The sequence below is a fragment of the Nicotiana tabacum genome, chromosome 14 (assembly GCF_000715075.1).
Source record: "Nicotiana tabacum cultivar K326 chromosome 14, ASM71507v2, whole genome shotgun sequence".
NCBI lineage: Eukaryota > Viridiplantae > Streptophyta > Magnoliopsida > Solanales > Solanaceae > Nicotiana > Nicotiana tabacum.
The window spans coordinates 15,523,645-15,540,206 of record NC_134093.1 but is presented as its reverse complement, the minus strand read 5'-3'; the positions used below and the strand labels follow the sequence as shown (position 1 = coordinate 15,540,206).

Genomic DNA, 16,562 nt, shown 5'->3' with positions numbered 1-16,562 from the left:
TTCCGGCCGAAAAATCGATCTCCAAGTGTCATTGCACTTGTCTACAAACCAAACTAAACCAAACAAAAGAAAAAAAGGGAACTCTTTTTCTGGTGGTTGACAATCGTTTGAACTTGATAAAGGTTGTCTCTCGTCAATAAAATGATCATGTATCATTCGCTTCTCCCTTCCTCTCCTCTATTTAAACTGAGAAAGAAGAAAGAAGGACCGAGTCTGGCAGATCTGCTGCTTCAGACTAATGAATACATGTCTTAACATACACTCCTATCACGAAACAGTTGTTAATCATACATATTCTCATTTTAAATTATAACCAGATCATGGTAAGTAGCATAGTTTGATATAAACATCAATTGATGTTAGTTTTTACCATCGATCAATCATGGCTTATGTAGTGGTCAGCCTTATAAAGCTTGTTAATCCTCTCCCTCTCCCCTTCACTTATTAAGTGGAAAATAGTTTTCGGCTGAGCTCTACTCAAGCAATAAACAAATTGCCTTTTTTCTTTTGTGATTATTAGCAAATATTCTTAGGTCTTTAATAACATCCAGTGCAAAAAATCTCCATTGCATGCATTTTTCCTAATGGCAATAAAAATAAGAGGAATTAACTAGCCCAAAGAAAATAAAGCAAATTAACTATAGATGAGAGAAACACAACTACAGAGACGAACACAAATATAAGAGGAACTCATTTTTCTCATTAATAGATCTAGAAATTAAAGAGCACATCTCATCACAATTTCAACAATTTTTTTCACAATTCAATCAAAAACCACAAGCTTTTGATACTCTTCTCCAGAAATAGCTTGCATCATCACAGCTTCTGGATTCAAAATCCCACCTTCTTCCAAAAACAAAGTCACAAGATTCTTTGAAAATCCACTCACAAGTGCCACTCCTTCTTGTTTACTAGGTACTGGTGTTGCCTCTGAATTCCTCAAATTCCAAAACACAATTTCAGGCACTTTTTCATAACCACTTTTCTTAAACTTTTTTTGTATCACTTTATAATCTGTTTCCCATGGACTAGTTGAAGCCTGATCAAATTCCATGTCACTAAAAACAAACAGTCTCTTTATCATTTGTTCCTCACTCAAATTCCCCTTCACAGCAATTTCAAGAATTTTATCAAACACTTTCTGAAAATCTGTATTCATGTGCCATTTCATTCTCCTAATAAAATCTGTCTTTTGTGACAAATTTTCCCCTTTCACTATGTGAAATTCTGGATTCTGACTAAATGTAATTAGCTTTCCTTTCCAAGGTTCTTCACTAAGTTCAGAAATAAGTAGCCCTAGAGCAACAGAAACTTCCATTGGAGTCCCATGCATACTTCCTGATACATCACAAATTGCCATACAATTTGTTAATTTCCCCTTTTTTGCTAAGTCATCAACCATTCTTTCCCATTGAAGCTCCGCAACTTCTGGCCCCATGGAATCAATTAATGATGCTATTATCTCATGTGGAAGCAATGCACCAGCCGCGATTGTTGTTTTCCCACTCTTCACATCACCAAGATACTGCTCGAATCGTTCTTTATCGTGCTTGTAAAACAATTTCTTGTACAATTTCATCGTTATAAGGAAGCTCATCCCATTTATTTGCACAAATATAAACCTCCGGAATCTCTAACGCCTTGTGTAATGGCACGAGCACTTCTTTCCTCAATCTATCCCTCACACGATAAGCATAATGCGCGTCCTCAAGATCTTGGTACTCAATATAATCGTCGCGAGGGAATAATTTTCTTCCCACACTTTCACACATGCCTTATCATAAGATGAATCAAGAGATGGACACCATTTAGCCGCGAGGCTAAGTTCGTATAACTTCCCTTCATTGTACAACTGCATGTCTTCCCTCAAAGCATCAGCAAAGAAACTAGAGACTTTATCATACAAGAATTGAAATTTACAATCTTGTGTATACCTATCCAATAATTTCTTTGCCTTAGCTATAGTTTTCTCCAATCGAATTCTCTTTGCCTTTCCTTTACTCACATAGGAAATTTTTTTTTTCTTTTCCTCCAAAAGCCCTTCTCTTTTCTTTTCCTCCCACTCTTGTTTTTCATTTTTTCTAACTTCATGACCCTCAATTAATCTATACAAAATCTCTAACACATCCTTAAAATAACCGAAATCAGCAATGGCTTTAATATTACATGCTAGGGTTTTAGGATGGTAAATATGAAGCCATAAAGAAGAAATATAAAACCCTTCTTTCTCTGATTTTCCAGTACCTCTAACACCCCTTATATTACAAATAAGTTTAAGGGTTGTTAAAGCATCATTATTCCAAGCAAGTTCTAATCTTTTCAATAATTGTTCAGGTGGGCTATCGGGAACAACGTGGAAAAAGAAATCTAAGCAAGGATTTCCAGTAGAAAGAAAAGTTGCTGAACCATTCTCTGTTAAACCCATTGGAGGAAATCTTGTTTCTGGTTCTGGTGAGGATTCACATGAACAATCATAATCGCAGTCCCAACATGGAAATTTTCTTGTTTTTTCTGGTATTGGGGTTGATTTAATTATGAGGGAACGAATGGTGGGTAGGGTAGGGGGTGGGGTGGTAATAGTGGTGGAAATTCCTTGAATTTCTGGTGGACCAAGTAATGCAGTAAGTGGTGCCATTGTTGAATATACTAAGGTTGAGAAGGAGGAATTAAGGTGATAGCGAAGTGATATTTAGGGTTACAGTAAAGTGAGAACTGTTTTGATATTTGTTCATATTGAATATGTGGGAAAATATATATAGTGATGGATTACTTGGTGGCTATGTATAACAAAAACACCGACTTTGATCTTTTTGGATCATTATTTACCGACTTGAGTGAAGTTAAGCGGCAGTTTAGGTTATGAAATTTAATTTAATTTGTGTTGATTTACATTTTTGCATGATATATGAAGAAAGGGGAGATACTCAACTCATCTGTATTGCTTGATTCACAATACGGTGTATGAACAAAAAAAAACTTTCTGGAAAATAAAAAATACATTGAGTAATTATTTTGTTCTAAAGTTTATTAGAGTTTAACCAATTATCTGATAATTATTTACTTGAATTATTTTTTTGAAGGCATTATTTATTTAAATTATAGAAATAGAACAGGAGTCATACTTGGTGGCTACACAAAAGTACCACCAACCGGGTTTATTTATTTTTCTTAATTGTTTTTTTGGGGGGGGATCAGTTACACAGCTGGAGTAAAATTAGGCGGAAACCACACAATATGAAGTTCACTATGTGGATGGAAAAAAAAAGTTTACTAATTATTACACGGCAAATAAAATGGAGGAGACTCTCAACTACTGTCGGATCTCTTTATAGCAATATCCATATATAACAGTCATTCACTATAAAAGCTAAAAAAAATTTAGAACCGATTTTTTAAGTTATATTTAACTCTCTATAACAGCTTTTTGCCTATAACAACAACAACCGTATTTATAGCAGAATATTCTTTGTAAAATTACCCCTCAAAATAACAACATATAGAATCTTTAAGATTACTAATAATAATTCTAAAAATATGCAAACAATCATTTCCATTAAATAAAATTTTTATCTCGCATAAAATATAAGATTTGAAAATTTGCAAATAATATCTTTTCCATTGGACAAATTCAAAAAAATAATTAGATAGAAAATTTAGCTATTAAGCTCTTAGATTGTCTTCGAGGGAAAACTATTGGATGCCTTCTTGCTGAAAATTTGGACACGAACCTTCACCAATTCAAGCGTTATATCGCTAATAAAAGAATGAAATCTATAAAACAAGCTATAATTACAAAGTTCTTCCATCATTCTTGAAAGAATATATTTTTCTAGATAGCTTTAAAATATGTGCCTTAGAGTTTAAATCTTTATACGTTTAGTTATGAATTTATTAATAATGTATTAGCTTTTTTCAATATTTAATTAGTAAAATATGCGTAGTTTTTTAGATTTTAAATTTGAATAATTTTCTTATCTTTCATATGTAGCATTAAAAAAGGAAAAATAATCAATTTTTGGATAATTTTTATCTATAACAGTCAAAAATATTTAAACGTCAAATATTTTTATAAGTGTATAACAGTCATTCATTATAAAAGACAAAAAATCTCGGAACAAACAAGGTGTTATAGAGATGGTCAACTCTATATATCTTGTCATACGAATGACATAGAGATCAAAATAACGTAAAGTGTTTTTGTAACGCTTTCGAATTATATACTTTAATAAAATTACTTTTCACACGCAAATTAATTTTTAGGGTTGTTAATGTCCCAAATCTCATTACAATTTAAATAACGCTTTGCACTACACTCTACAGCAGTAAAAAACCTAACGCTAGCATAGTACATTTTAAAGTTGTTACAGCTCTTTAAATCAAAGAACAGTCATTGCGAAGCGATGAGTATTGTTCTTAGACCGTTTCTAATTTGCCCACAAAATTTTAGGTAATTCGGAGCCTGACACCCGAATTCATGAATTTGGCGCGGACATAATAAGCACACGAAAAATCAAAAATCATCCTAAATTTCTGTTTTATGGCCCTAATGCCATAAACCGAGGAACGATCACGGCAAAACGAAGACTTTGTTCATTAGGTCATTTCTGATGTGTCCAAATAATTTTAGGCAATTCGAAGCCTATTGCCTGAATTCATAATGACGGCGTGGACATTAGCACACGAAAAATCGAAATATCGTCCTCAATTCCTATTTTATGGTCCTAAAATGCCAAAAAATAAGGAACGGTCATGATAAAGATATGACTATTTTTCATTATGTCAATTCTCATAGTCCCACAAAATTTTAGGTGATTCAGAGCCCGTCGCTCGAATTTAAGAAGATGACGTGGACATTAACACACGAAAAATTAAAAATCAAAATAAATTCCTATTTTATGGCTCTAAAATGCCAAAAAATGAGGAACATTCATGACAAAGCAATTAATATTGTTCATTAGGTTATTTCTGATGAGCCCACAAAAATTTAGGCGATTCGAAGCCCGTCGCCCAAATTCATGAAAATACTGTGGACATTGACACACGAAAAATCAAAAATCATCCTGAATTATTGTTTTATAGCTCTAAAACAACAAAAAAACGAGGAACGACCACGACGAAGTTATGACTATTGTTCATTATGTCGTTTCTTATTATACACAAAATAGTCAATTTGGAGCCCCTCGCCCTAATTCATGAACATTTAATCAAAAATCGTCCAAAATTGTTGTTTCATAGCCCTAAAGTACCAAAAAATGAGGAACAATCATGGTGAAACTATGACTATTGTTCATTAAATCGTTTATGATGGGCCCACAATATTTTAGACGATTCAAAGCCTGACGTCCGAATTCATGAAGATGACATGGACATTGTCATGACCCAGAATCCGTTAAAGGTCGTGATGACGCCGGACACCACTGTCAGGCAAGCCAACACTAAATAATTAATTAAATTCTCATTTTAATATTTTTAAAATCGTAAATTTACTTCATTTTACCTAGTAAAAGATGAGTTTACAGAATAAATAACAATATTTTTCAATTTCAATACTGAACATCCCATAATCATCCCAAAACCCAGTGTCACAAGTGCATGAGCCTTTTCTAGAAATTTAAAATAAAATACAATAGCTGTCCGGAATACAAATATGGACAGGAAAGAAAATACAATACTCTGAATGAGACTCTGCTGGCTGCTGTGCGTCGTATAGAATGCAGCTCACTTAAGTCCCCCGCCATAATCGCGCCTCTGCGCTCACAAGGCCGCTAAACATATGTGTACCTGCACAAAAATATGCAGCAAGTGTAGTATGAGTACGTAAATCAACGCATACCCAGTAAGTATCCCGCCTAACCCCGAAGAAGTAGTGACGAGGGGTCGACTTCGACACTTACTATGCGTTATAAATAGGATATCAATTATATAATTAAGTATGGATCATATGAACAGTTGCAAGCTCAATATTTTGATGTAAGTAAGCAGTTCTTTTATAATTAAGAAATCTCCAAATTTATCTCCCATTATTGAACCATTTAACTCAGGCCGAGGAGGCAATATCATTATTTTTAAATTTCAAGGCAAGTAATTCAAGCATGCGCAAAATCATGTCGAGGTCGTACGGTCCGGTCCAACAAATATTTAAATTGTGCACTCCCAGAGGGTTGAATGGCGCGAACTATAGATGCATCTATTTAATCTGTCGAGGCGTTTGACCTGTTCCACGAGAATAAACACATTCAAACAGTCAGTCGAGACTTCATCAAGGGGGAATTATCCAAGAAAATGGCAATTGCTCTTTTAACATTCAAGAAATGATGTTTAGCTTTTTAGAAAAATTTATTTACCAAGTTCGATATGATTTAAGCATTTTAAATTGACAACAAGGTTGCGAATATTACAAGTAGAGCATGCTTTTGGGTCCTAGATTACCCGGACTTAAGCATAATAGTAGCTACGTACGGACTCTCGTCACCTTGGGCGTACGTAGTCCCCACAAATAGGAGCACATATTGATTTATTTCACCTATGGGGTAAATTCCTTCTTACAAGGTTAGAAAGGAGACTTACCTCGTTCCGAAGTTCCATAACCGGCTTCCGAGCCCTTCAACAACTTGAATCGATGCACAACGCTCCAAAACTAGCCAATAATTATGCAAACCCATTAATATATACTCAAATACTCAATATAATCCAATTTATAACAATTTCTAACCCCGATCGAAAAGTCGATAAAAATCACCCTCGGGCCCACGTGCAAGGATTCCAAATATTTTCGAAGATAAACTTTACCCATAACCTCATTCACTCAAATATATAGTTTATTCTCAATTACATGCCCAATTTCGTGGTCAAAATCCAAAAATACCAAATTCTAGGTCTTCTACCAAAAATCTCACAATTTATACTAATTTCCATGTTTAAATCCGTATGCAAACCATGTATTTAACGTATAATAAGTGGGAATCACTTACCTTGGCATTGATGACGAAGAATGAGTTCCAAACTCGCTCCAAGACCGGCTCTCATGGAGAAAATAGGGTGAAAATGAACCAAGCCCTCGTTTTTAAAGAACACACTGCCCAGTCCCGACGTTCGCACCTGCGGCTTCGCAGGTGCGAGACACCTTCCGCTTATGCGCCTTCTTCCGCTTCTACGAGGCATTTTTCGCTTTTGCGCTTGCGCAGATGCGGCCAAAAGCTCCACACCTGCGGTCCTTCACCTGGCTGGCCTGCTCCGCATCTGCGACTCTAAATGTCGCTTCTGCGCCCTCCACACCTGCGGCCAAAACCTTGCAGGTGCGGGTACACCAAATATCAGCTGCCTCAACTCTTCTTCAAATTCCAAATTCGATCTGTTAACCACCCGGAATCCACCCGGGGCCCTCGGGACCTTAACCAATTATACCAACACGTCCCAAAACACATTGCTAACTTAGTCGAGCCTTCAAATCATGTCAAACAACATCGAATTCATGAATCGCACCCCATTCCAAGCTTAATAAACTTTAGAATCTCAAACTTCTACATTCGTTGCCGAAACCTATCGAATCACGTTCGATTGACCTCAAATTTTGCACAGAAGTCACATTTGACATTACGGACCTACTCCAACTTTTGAAATCGGAATCCGACCCCGATTTCAAAAAGTCGACTTCCGGTCAAACTTCTCAAAAACCTTTAAATTCCTAACTTTCGCCAAACGACTCCAAAATGACCTACGGACCTCCAAATCTACTTTCGGACGCGCTCCCAATACCGGAATCACCATACGGAGCTATTCTCATATTCAGAATTCCAAACGGACATCGATAACATTGAAATGCACGTCAACCCATATTTATAAAATTCTTCCAAAATGCTAACTTCCACAATAGGTGCCGAAACGCTCCTAGGTCATCCAAAATTTGACCCGAACATACTCCCAAGTCCAAAATCATCATACGAACCTGCTGGAACCTTCAAATCCCGATTCCGAGGCCGTTTACGCTAAAATCTAATCTTAGTCAATTCTTCCAATTTAAAGCTTTCGAAATGAGAATGTTCTTTCCAATTCAACTCCGAACTTCCCGAAATTCAATCCCGACCATGCGTATAAGTCATAATACCTGAAGTGAAGCTACTCATGGCCTCGAACTACTGAACGACGCGCTAGGGCTCAAAACGACCGGTCGGGTCGTTACAGACATTAGCATACAAAACTTTGTAATCGTTGAGAATTCATATTTTATGGACCTAAATTGTCAAAAAATGACAAATGGTCATGGATAAACAAATTACAATTGTTCATTAGGTCATTTTTAATCCGTCCACAAAATTTAAGCGATTCGGACCCCGTCGTCCGAATTCATGTAGATGGCGTGGACATTAGCAAACGAAAAATTAGAAATCATCATTAATTTTTATTTTATGGCCCTAAAATCCCAAAAACAAGGAACGATCATAGTGAAGCTATGACTATTGTTAACTAAGTCATTTGTGAAGGAATTACTAAATTTTAAGTGATTCGGAGCCCGTCGCCTAAATTCCTGAAGATGGTATGGAATGCACACAAAAAATTGGAAATAGTCTTGACTTCCTACTTTATTTGCCAAAAAATGAGGAACAATCGTGTGAAGCTATAAGCATTGTTCATTAGGTCGTTTCTGATGGTCTCACAAAATTTTAGGAGATTCCAAGCCCGTCGCCCGAATTCATGAAAATAGTGTGGACTAGAACACGAAAAATTGAAAATAGTCCTGAATTTCTGTTTTATGGCCTTGAAACACAAAAAATAAGGAATGTTAATGGTGAAATTATGACCATCGTTCATTAGGTCGTTTTAATGTGCCCACAAAATTTTAGGCGATTCGGAGCCTGTCGTCTGAATTCATGAAGTTACCGTGGATATTAGCACACGAAAAATCAAAAAAGTCTTGAATTTCTACTTTATGGCCCCATAACTCTAAAAATGAGAAACAGTCATGACGAAGCAATTACTCTTGTTTATTAGGTCATTTCTGATGGTCCCACAAAATTTTAGGTGATTCGCAGTCCGTCGCCTGAATTCATGAAGATGATGTGGGCATTAAAATATGAAAAATCGAAAATGGTCATGAATTCCTATTTATGGCTCTAAAATGCCAAAACATAAGGAACACGCATGGCGAATCAATGACTATTATTCATTAGGTCATTTCTGATAGGTCCACAAAAATTTTAGGCGATTCAAAACTCGCCGCCCGAAATTCATGAAGATGGCGTGGATATTAGTTCATCAAAAATCAAATATTGACATAATTCCTATTTTATGGCTCTAAAACGCCAAAAAACGAGAAACAATCATGGAGAAACAATAACTATTGTTCATTATATCATTTCTGATGGGCCCACAAAATTTTAGAAAATTCGGAGCCCGTCGCCCGTATTCATGAAGATGACATGGATATTAGCAGCACACGAAAAAATGGACATTATCTCAAATTCCTGTTTTATGGCCCTAAAATTTTAAAAACTAAAGAATGGTAATGGCAAAACAATAGATGTTGTTTATTTTATCGTTTCTGACGGGCACACATGTCACGTCCCAAAATTCATTAAAGGTCGTGATGGCGCCTAACACCGTCGTCGGGCAAGCTAACCATAATTAATTAACTTAATTACTCATTTTAGTATTTTTGAAATCAAAATTTCTTCAATTAAATAGTAAAGATAGAACTCATAGAGTAAGTAATAAATATGTTAGCAAATAAATTACTAAACAACCCATAACCACTCCCAAAACCCTGTGTCACAAGTGCATGAGCATTTACTAGGGAGTAAATTAAAATATAGAATCTGTCCGGAATACAAATTTAACAGAAAAAATATAAAACTCTGAAGGAAACTCTGTTGGCTGTGGATCATAATATAAAATGCAGCTCACCTAAGTCCCCGCATTTAACCACACCTCTGCGCCCACAAGGCGGCTAGACATATCTATACCTGCACAAAAATGTGCAGCAAGTGTAGCCTGAGTACGTAAACAACGTGTACCTAGTAAGTATTAAGCCTAATCTCGAAGAAGTAGTGACGAGAGGTCGACTTTGACACTCACTATGGGTCAATAATATTACAATAGAATATATTGAATTAAACATGATTTTTAGATGAACAATCAATAATTTTCGTAATAAGCAGAAATAATTAATTTCTTACATTTCAATAATTTCCAATTTATCAATTAACTTCACAAGCATCAATTAAAATATCAAGGTATTGTGTAATTATTATTATTATTAGGCACAATTTCTATTGAGGTCGTACGACCCGATCCAGAGTGTCGTTACACTGCCGAGGGACGTGTGGCGCGATCCATAGATGCATCTATATTGCCGAGGCGTTCGGCCCGCTCCACAAGAAATGAGGACATTTTCTTATGTACCTTAATAAAGAGAATATATATATATATATATATATATATATATATATATATATATATATATATATATATATATATATATATATATATATATATATATATATATATATTTATTTATTTATTTATTTATTTATTTGTCGTGACAACAGGAGGATATACAAATTTCTACAACAGTTAAATATTCTGAACAAAATTTCAAGTAGCTGAGATTTCAACCTTTTACCATTTCCTCTAACAATTTGCAACATAATTCTATTGCTTTAATTAAATAAGAATACAATTATCACAAGTAATTCATGATTTGAGTCCTAAACTACTCGGACTTTAGCAATATTAATAGCTATGCACGGACTCTCATCACTTCGTGCATACATAGCCCCCACAATTAGCAATAATTATTAATTTAAATCACCTATGGGATAAATTCCCACTTACAAGGTTAGATAAGAGACTTACCTTGTCTCAAAGCCCACTTTCCGATCACAACGTCGTGTAAAAATCCCAATTCGGTGCCGAAAAATCCGAAACTAATCCAAATGTTATATAAAATAATTAATACATATTTGAAAATTCAAAATTAGACTATTAAATAAATTACCCTATCCAAAATGGTAAGTTTCTAAAATTCACCCCGGGCCCACGTTCCCAGATTCTGGAAATATTTGGAGGAAAACGTTACCCATAATCTCAAGAACTCAAATATACAATTTTTATCCAATTCCATAACCATTTTCGTGGTTAAAATCCAAAAATACCAATTTCTAGATTTTTCTTCCAAATCCCAAATTTTTACAATTTTTCATGTCTAAATCTATATATAAACCTTGTATTTAACTTACAACTAGAAGAAATCACTTACCTCTTGATGATGATGGAACCCCCCTCTCAAAATGCTTTCACAAATCGCCTAAGTCCAAGTGGGAAATGAGGGAAATGAGCTAAGTCTCGGAATAAAAGCCCTTGGCTCCAGTCGCAGATGTCGCATTTGCGACAAGGGATTCGCAAATGCGCCCTTCGCAAATGCGAAGAAAGCATCGCAAATGCGACCCCTGACAGAGATAGCCTTCATCGCAAATGCGATACAGAGTTCACAAATGCGAACTCTTCAGGCTTCGCAAAAGCGACCATATTGTCGCAAATGCGATCCATTCCCTCAGCAGCCCAGGTTCGCAAATGCGAACACTGCCTCGCAAATGCGATAGTCGCAACCAAAACATCACAATTGCGATCATGCCAGAACCAGCAATCCAACTTCTTAACAAAACACTCCGAAGCCACTCCAAAACTCACCTGAGCCCCTGGGGCTCCAAACCAAACACCCACACAAGTATAAAAACATAACACGAACTTGTTCGAGGCCTCATATCACATCAAACAATGTCAAATTCATGAATCGCACCCCATTCCAAGCTTAATGAGCTTTAGAACTTCAAACTTCTACATTCGATGCTGAAACCTATCAAATCACGTCAGATTGACCTCAATTTTTGCACACAAGTCACATTCGATATTACGGACCTATTCCAACTTCTAGAATTGGAATCCGACCCCGATATCAAAAAGTTCACTTCCGGTCAAACATCTCAAAAACCTTCAAATTTCTAATTTTCGCCAAATGACAACAAAATGATCTACGGACCTCCAAATCCATTTCCGGACGCGCTCCTAATACGAGAATTACGATACGGAGCTATTCCCAGACTCAGAATCCCAAATGGACATTGATGACATTAAAATGCACTTCAACCCAAATTTATGAAATTCTACCAAAATATCATCTTTTCATAATAAGCACCGAAATGCTCTCGGGTCACCCAAATTCCGATCCGGACATATGTCCAAGTCCGAAATCATCATACGAAACTATTGGAACTTTCAAATTCCGATTCCAAGGTCATTTACTCAAAAGTTAAAGTTTGGTCAACTCTTCCAACTTAAAGCTTCCAAATTTAGAATTTTCTTTCCAAACCAACTCCGAACTTCTCGAAATTAAATTTCGACCACATGTACAAGTCATAATACCTGAAGTAAAGCTACCGAAGGCCTCAAACCGCCGAATGACGCGCTAGATCTCAAAATGACCGATCGGGTCGTTACAACACAAAATTCGACGATTTGGAGCCCGTTGCCCGAATTCATGAAAATGGCGTGGACGTTAGCACACGAAAAATTTGAAATCGTCTTGAATTCCTATTTTATGCCCCTAAAATGCCAAAAAATAAGGAACGTTCATGGTGAAGCAATGACTATTATTCATTAGGTCGTTTCTTATGGGCCCATATAAGTTTAGGCAATTCGGAGCCTGTTGCCTGAATTCATAAAGATGGCGTGGATATTAGCACACAAAAAATTAAAAATCGTCCTAAATTCATGTTTTATGGCCCTAAAACATCAGAAAGTTAAACTAGTCAAATACAATCGTACAAAATGACACAGAAGGCATATTAAATAGACAGAAAGTTACAATCATTTATATGCACAGGTTCATCAATGTATAACAACATATTATATTTTAAACGGCGAGTTAAATTGAGGTCAACAACAACAACAACAATCCAGTGAAATTCCACAAGTGGGGTCTAAGGAGGGTAGTGTGTATGCAGATCTTACCCTTACTCCGGGGAAGTAAAGAGGTTATTTTCTATAGACCCTTGGCACAATAAAAGTTTACCTTCTTTTATAGGAAAAAAAAAAGGAAAAAAAGTTTACCTTCTTTTGAGCCTTAGCTCTTTATCTTGCTGCTTCAGCTGAGATAGCAACACTCTACAATCCTCTATATAGGACTCCATATTCTTCCTATTCTTTCAAACATACCCAAAAAGAAAAAAAGGATTTCAGAAAATTAATTATACTTTTTAAATATTCAAAAAATTTATCATTACTATTCACTACTAGAAATCTGCCAAAATTTATCCAAATCATACCGACCAAAATCGGTCGAAAGAAAAACCGACCGAAATCAGTCGCAAAAGTCAAATAAAAATTTTGACTAAACAATACCGATCGATTTCTGTCGGAAAAGTGATCCCACAATAAAGAAACAATGATTTGTCTGACACATATAACAATTTCGACCAATGTCGGTCGGAAATTGACCAATATTTGACCAAAACCTCGTCAGACTTTGCATATTATCTACCAAAAAAATATTTAATTAAAAAAATTCAATTATACCGACCGAAGATAGTCGGAAATTTTGATTTAATTTTTTCCGCCCATGCTCAATTATTCTTTTCCCATAAGAAGAATAGTATTTTAAAATTATTATGAATATACCAACCGATTTTGGTCGGTATTAATGGTAAAAAATAGTCAATCACTTATAAATTATTGTTATTTACAATATATATATATATATATTTATCATTCGTGTGCTTTTATATAAATTACACTTCGTATCCATATACGTGTAATAAATTCTAATAGAGTGTATGATTTTATTTCATTTATGATAATTTACACTTACATACATATGACTAGCGTTGATGATTTATTCTCAACTGTTCAAACTCGAATGCTTGGTGATTTATTCTCAATTGGATATAATACATATTAAATTGGATACAACTTAATATTGGATATAGATCAAATATTAAGTTGTATCCAATTATATTAAGTTGTATTAATATAATTTAATTCAATTGTAGTAAGTTTTAATCGAATATCATTGAATTTTTAAGTGATCCACCGATTATGTATCCGAGCAAAGTACTAATAAGGTGATTGAGAATAAAACATTCAAGACTGTGTCGATAGTACACATCTTGGAACATCTAGTCACTCATTATACCGGAGCATCTAGTCACTTAAACTCCAAGATTTGTTTTCTTATTTAGTCACCGATCAAGCATTCGAGTATGAACAGTTGAGAATAAATCATCAACGCTAGTCATATGTATGTAAGTGTAAATTATCGAGTTTAATTGATATAGTCGTTGTATCCAACATGCTATGATATAACACACACACACGCATAATTATATTAAATTATATCAAGTTATATTAAGCTGTATTAATACAATTTAATTCAATTATGGTAAGTTTTAATCGAATATAGTTTATATATATATATCATAGCATGTTGGATACAACGACTATATCAATTAAACTCGATCAATTCAATTATATATATAATATTTATCATCCGTGTGCTTTTGTATAAATTACACTTCATAACGGTATACGTGTAATAAACTCCAATAGAGTGTATGATTTTATTTCATTTATGATAATTTACACTTACATACGACTAGCGTTGATGATTTATTCTCAACTGCTCATACTCGATTGCTTGATAATTTATTTTCAATTGGATATAATTTATATTAAATTGGATACAACTTAATATTGGATATAGATCCAATTATATTAAGTTGTATTAATACTTTGCTCGGATACTTCATCCGTGGATCAATTGAAAATTCAATTATATTAAATTGAATACAACTTAATATTGGATATAGATTCAATATTAAGTTGTGTCCAATTATATTAAGTTGTATTAATACTTTGCTTAGATACTTCATCGGTGGATCAATTGTGTAACGATCCGGCTGATTGTTTTGAGAGTAATAGCCCTGATCCCCTATTAATTATTTTTTCAGTACCTTTTCTTCTTGTGTGACTTGTCGGGAGGTTTTGTTTTTGGTTTCAGAGTGTTTTGGGATACTTAATCCCTAAACGGAAGCTTAAGCCTTAGGATTTTGACCGTAGTCGAAACAGTGTGAAGACAACTTCGGAATGGAGTTTTGTTGATTCCGTTAGCTCCGTTGGGTGATTTTGAACTTAGGAGCGTGTCCGGAATATGAATTGGGGGTTTGTAGCTAAATTAGGCTTGAAATGGCGAAAGTTGAATGTTTGGGAATTTTGACTGGTAGTAGACTTATTGATATCGAGGTCGAATTCCGATTCCGGAAGTTAGAGTAGGTCCGTAATGTCGAATATGACTTGTGTGCAAAATTTGAGCTCAATCAGACGTGATTTGATAGGTTTCGACATCGTTGTAGAAGTTTGAAGTTTCAAGTTCATTAAGTTTGGATTGGAGGGTGATTCATGTTTTTGTTGTTGTTTGACGTGTTTTGAGGGCTCGACAAAGTCCGTATGGTAATTTAGGACTAGTGCGTATGTTTGGTTGAGGTCCCGGGGGCCTCAGGTTGATTTCGAATGGTTAACGGATCAAATTTGGTTTTGGAAGTATAGTTGAAGCTGTTGCACCTGGTGTAATCGCATTTGCGCAACATTCACCGCAGGTGCGAGCCCGCATAAGCGAGCCAATGGACGCAGGTGCAGTTTGGAAGGAAGAGGCCAGAGGTCTCAGGTGCGGAGGTATAACCGCATCTGCGGATCCGCAGATTCGGAAGATGGAGCGCATAAGCGGAAGGGACTAGGGCGTAAGGGATCGCAGAAGCGGAAGAATTCCGCCGGAGCGGGCGCGCAGGTGCGGCCCATTGCTCGCAGATACGGACCTAGTCCCTTTAAGTCATTTCCGCACCTGCGATTGAAATTCCGCAGGTGCGGTGTCGTAGATGCGACTATGGGCCGCAGGTGCGAAATTTCTAGACATAACACTCAAATGCAAGGGTTCGCGATTTTTGCTCATTTTAACATTTTGAGCTCGGGTTTGGCGATTTCTTGAGAGTATTTTGAGGTATTTCTTGATGTATGTCCCTTGTGCTTATTTTTGATCAATAATCTTACTTCCCCATTTACTTTTCTACCTAGTTAGTGTGCATTTAAGGTGAAATTTGGGAGTTTGAGACTAGGGATTTGAAGAGTTGAATTTTGGGTTTTGAGTGGTCATTTGAGGTCGGATTTTGATAAATTTTGTATGGTTGGACTCGTGAGTGAACGGGCTTTCGGATTTTGTAATTTTTGCCCAATTCCGAGTGTGATTTTGTGGTCGACGTTTTAGGACGGATTTCAGAATTTTTGTTAAAGTCTTGATTTCATTAATTAGATTAGTCTATTATAGTTGTATTTATGATATGTAATTATTTTTGGCTAGATTTGGGCCATTCAAAGTCGGATATTCGTGGAAAAGGCATTATTACCGATTGATTGAGCTTGGTTTGAGGTAAGTGGCTTACCTAACCTTGTGTGGAGGAAATTCCCTTAGGATTTGGTACTATCGTGATATGTGAGCGTCATGTACGTGAGGTGATGAGTAC

General features: G+C 35.6%; 1 pseudogene; it reads right to left on the bottom strand.

The window, feature by feature from the left end:
* Positions 1-731: 731 nt before the first annotated feature.
* On the bottom strand, positions 732-2,818 carry LOC107797937 (uncharacterized; annotated as a pseudogene).
* Positions 2,819-16,562: the final 13,744 nt, after the last annotated feature.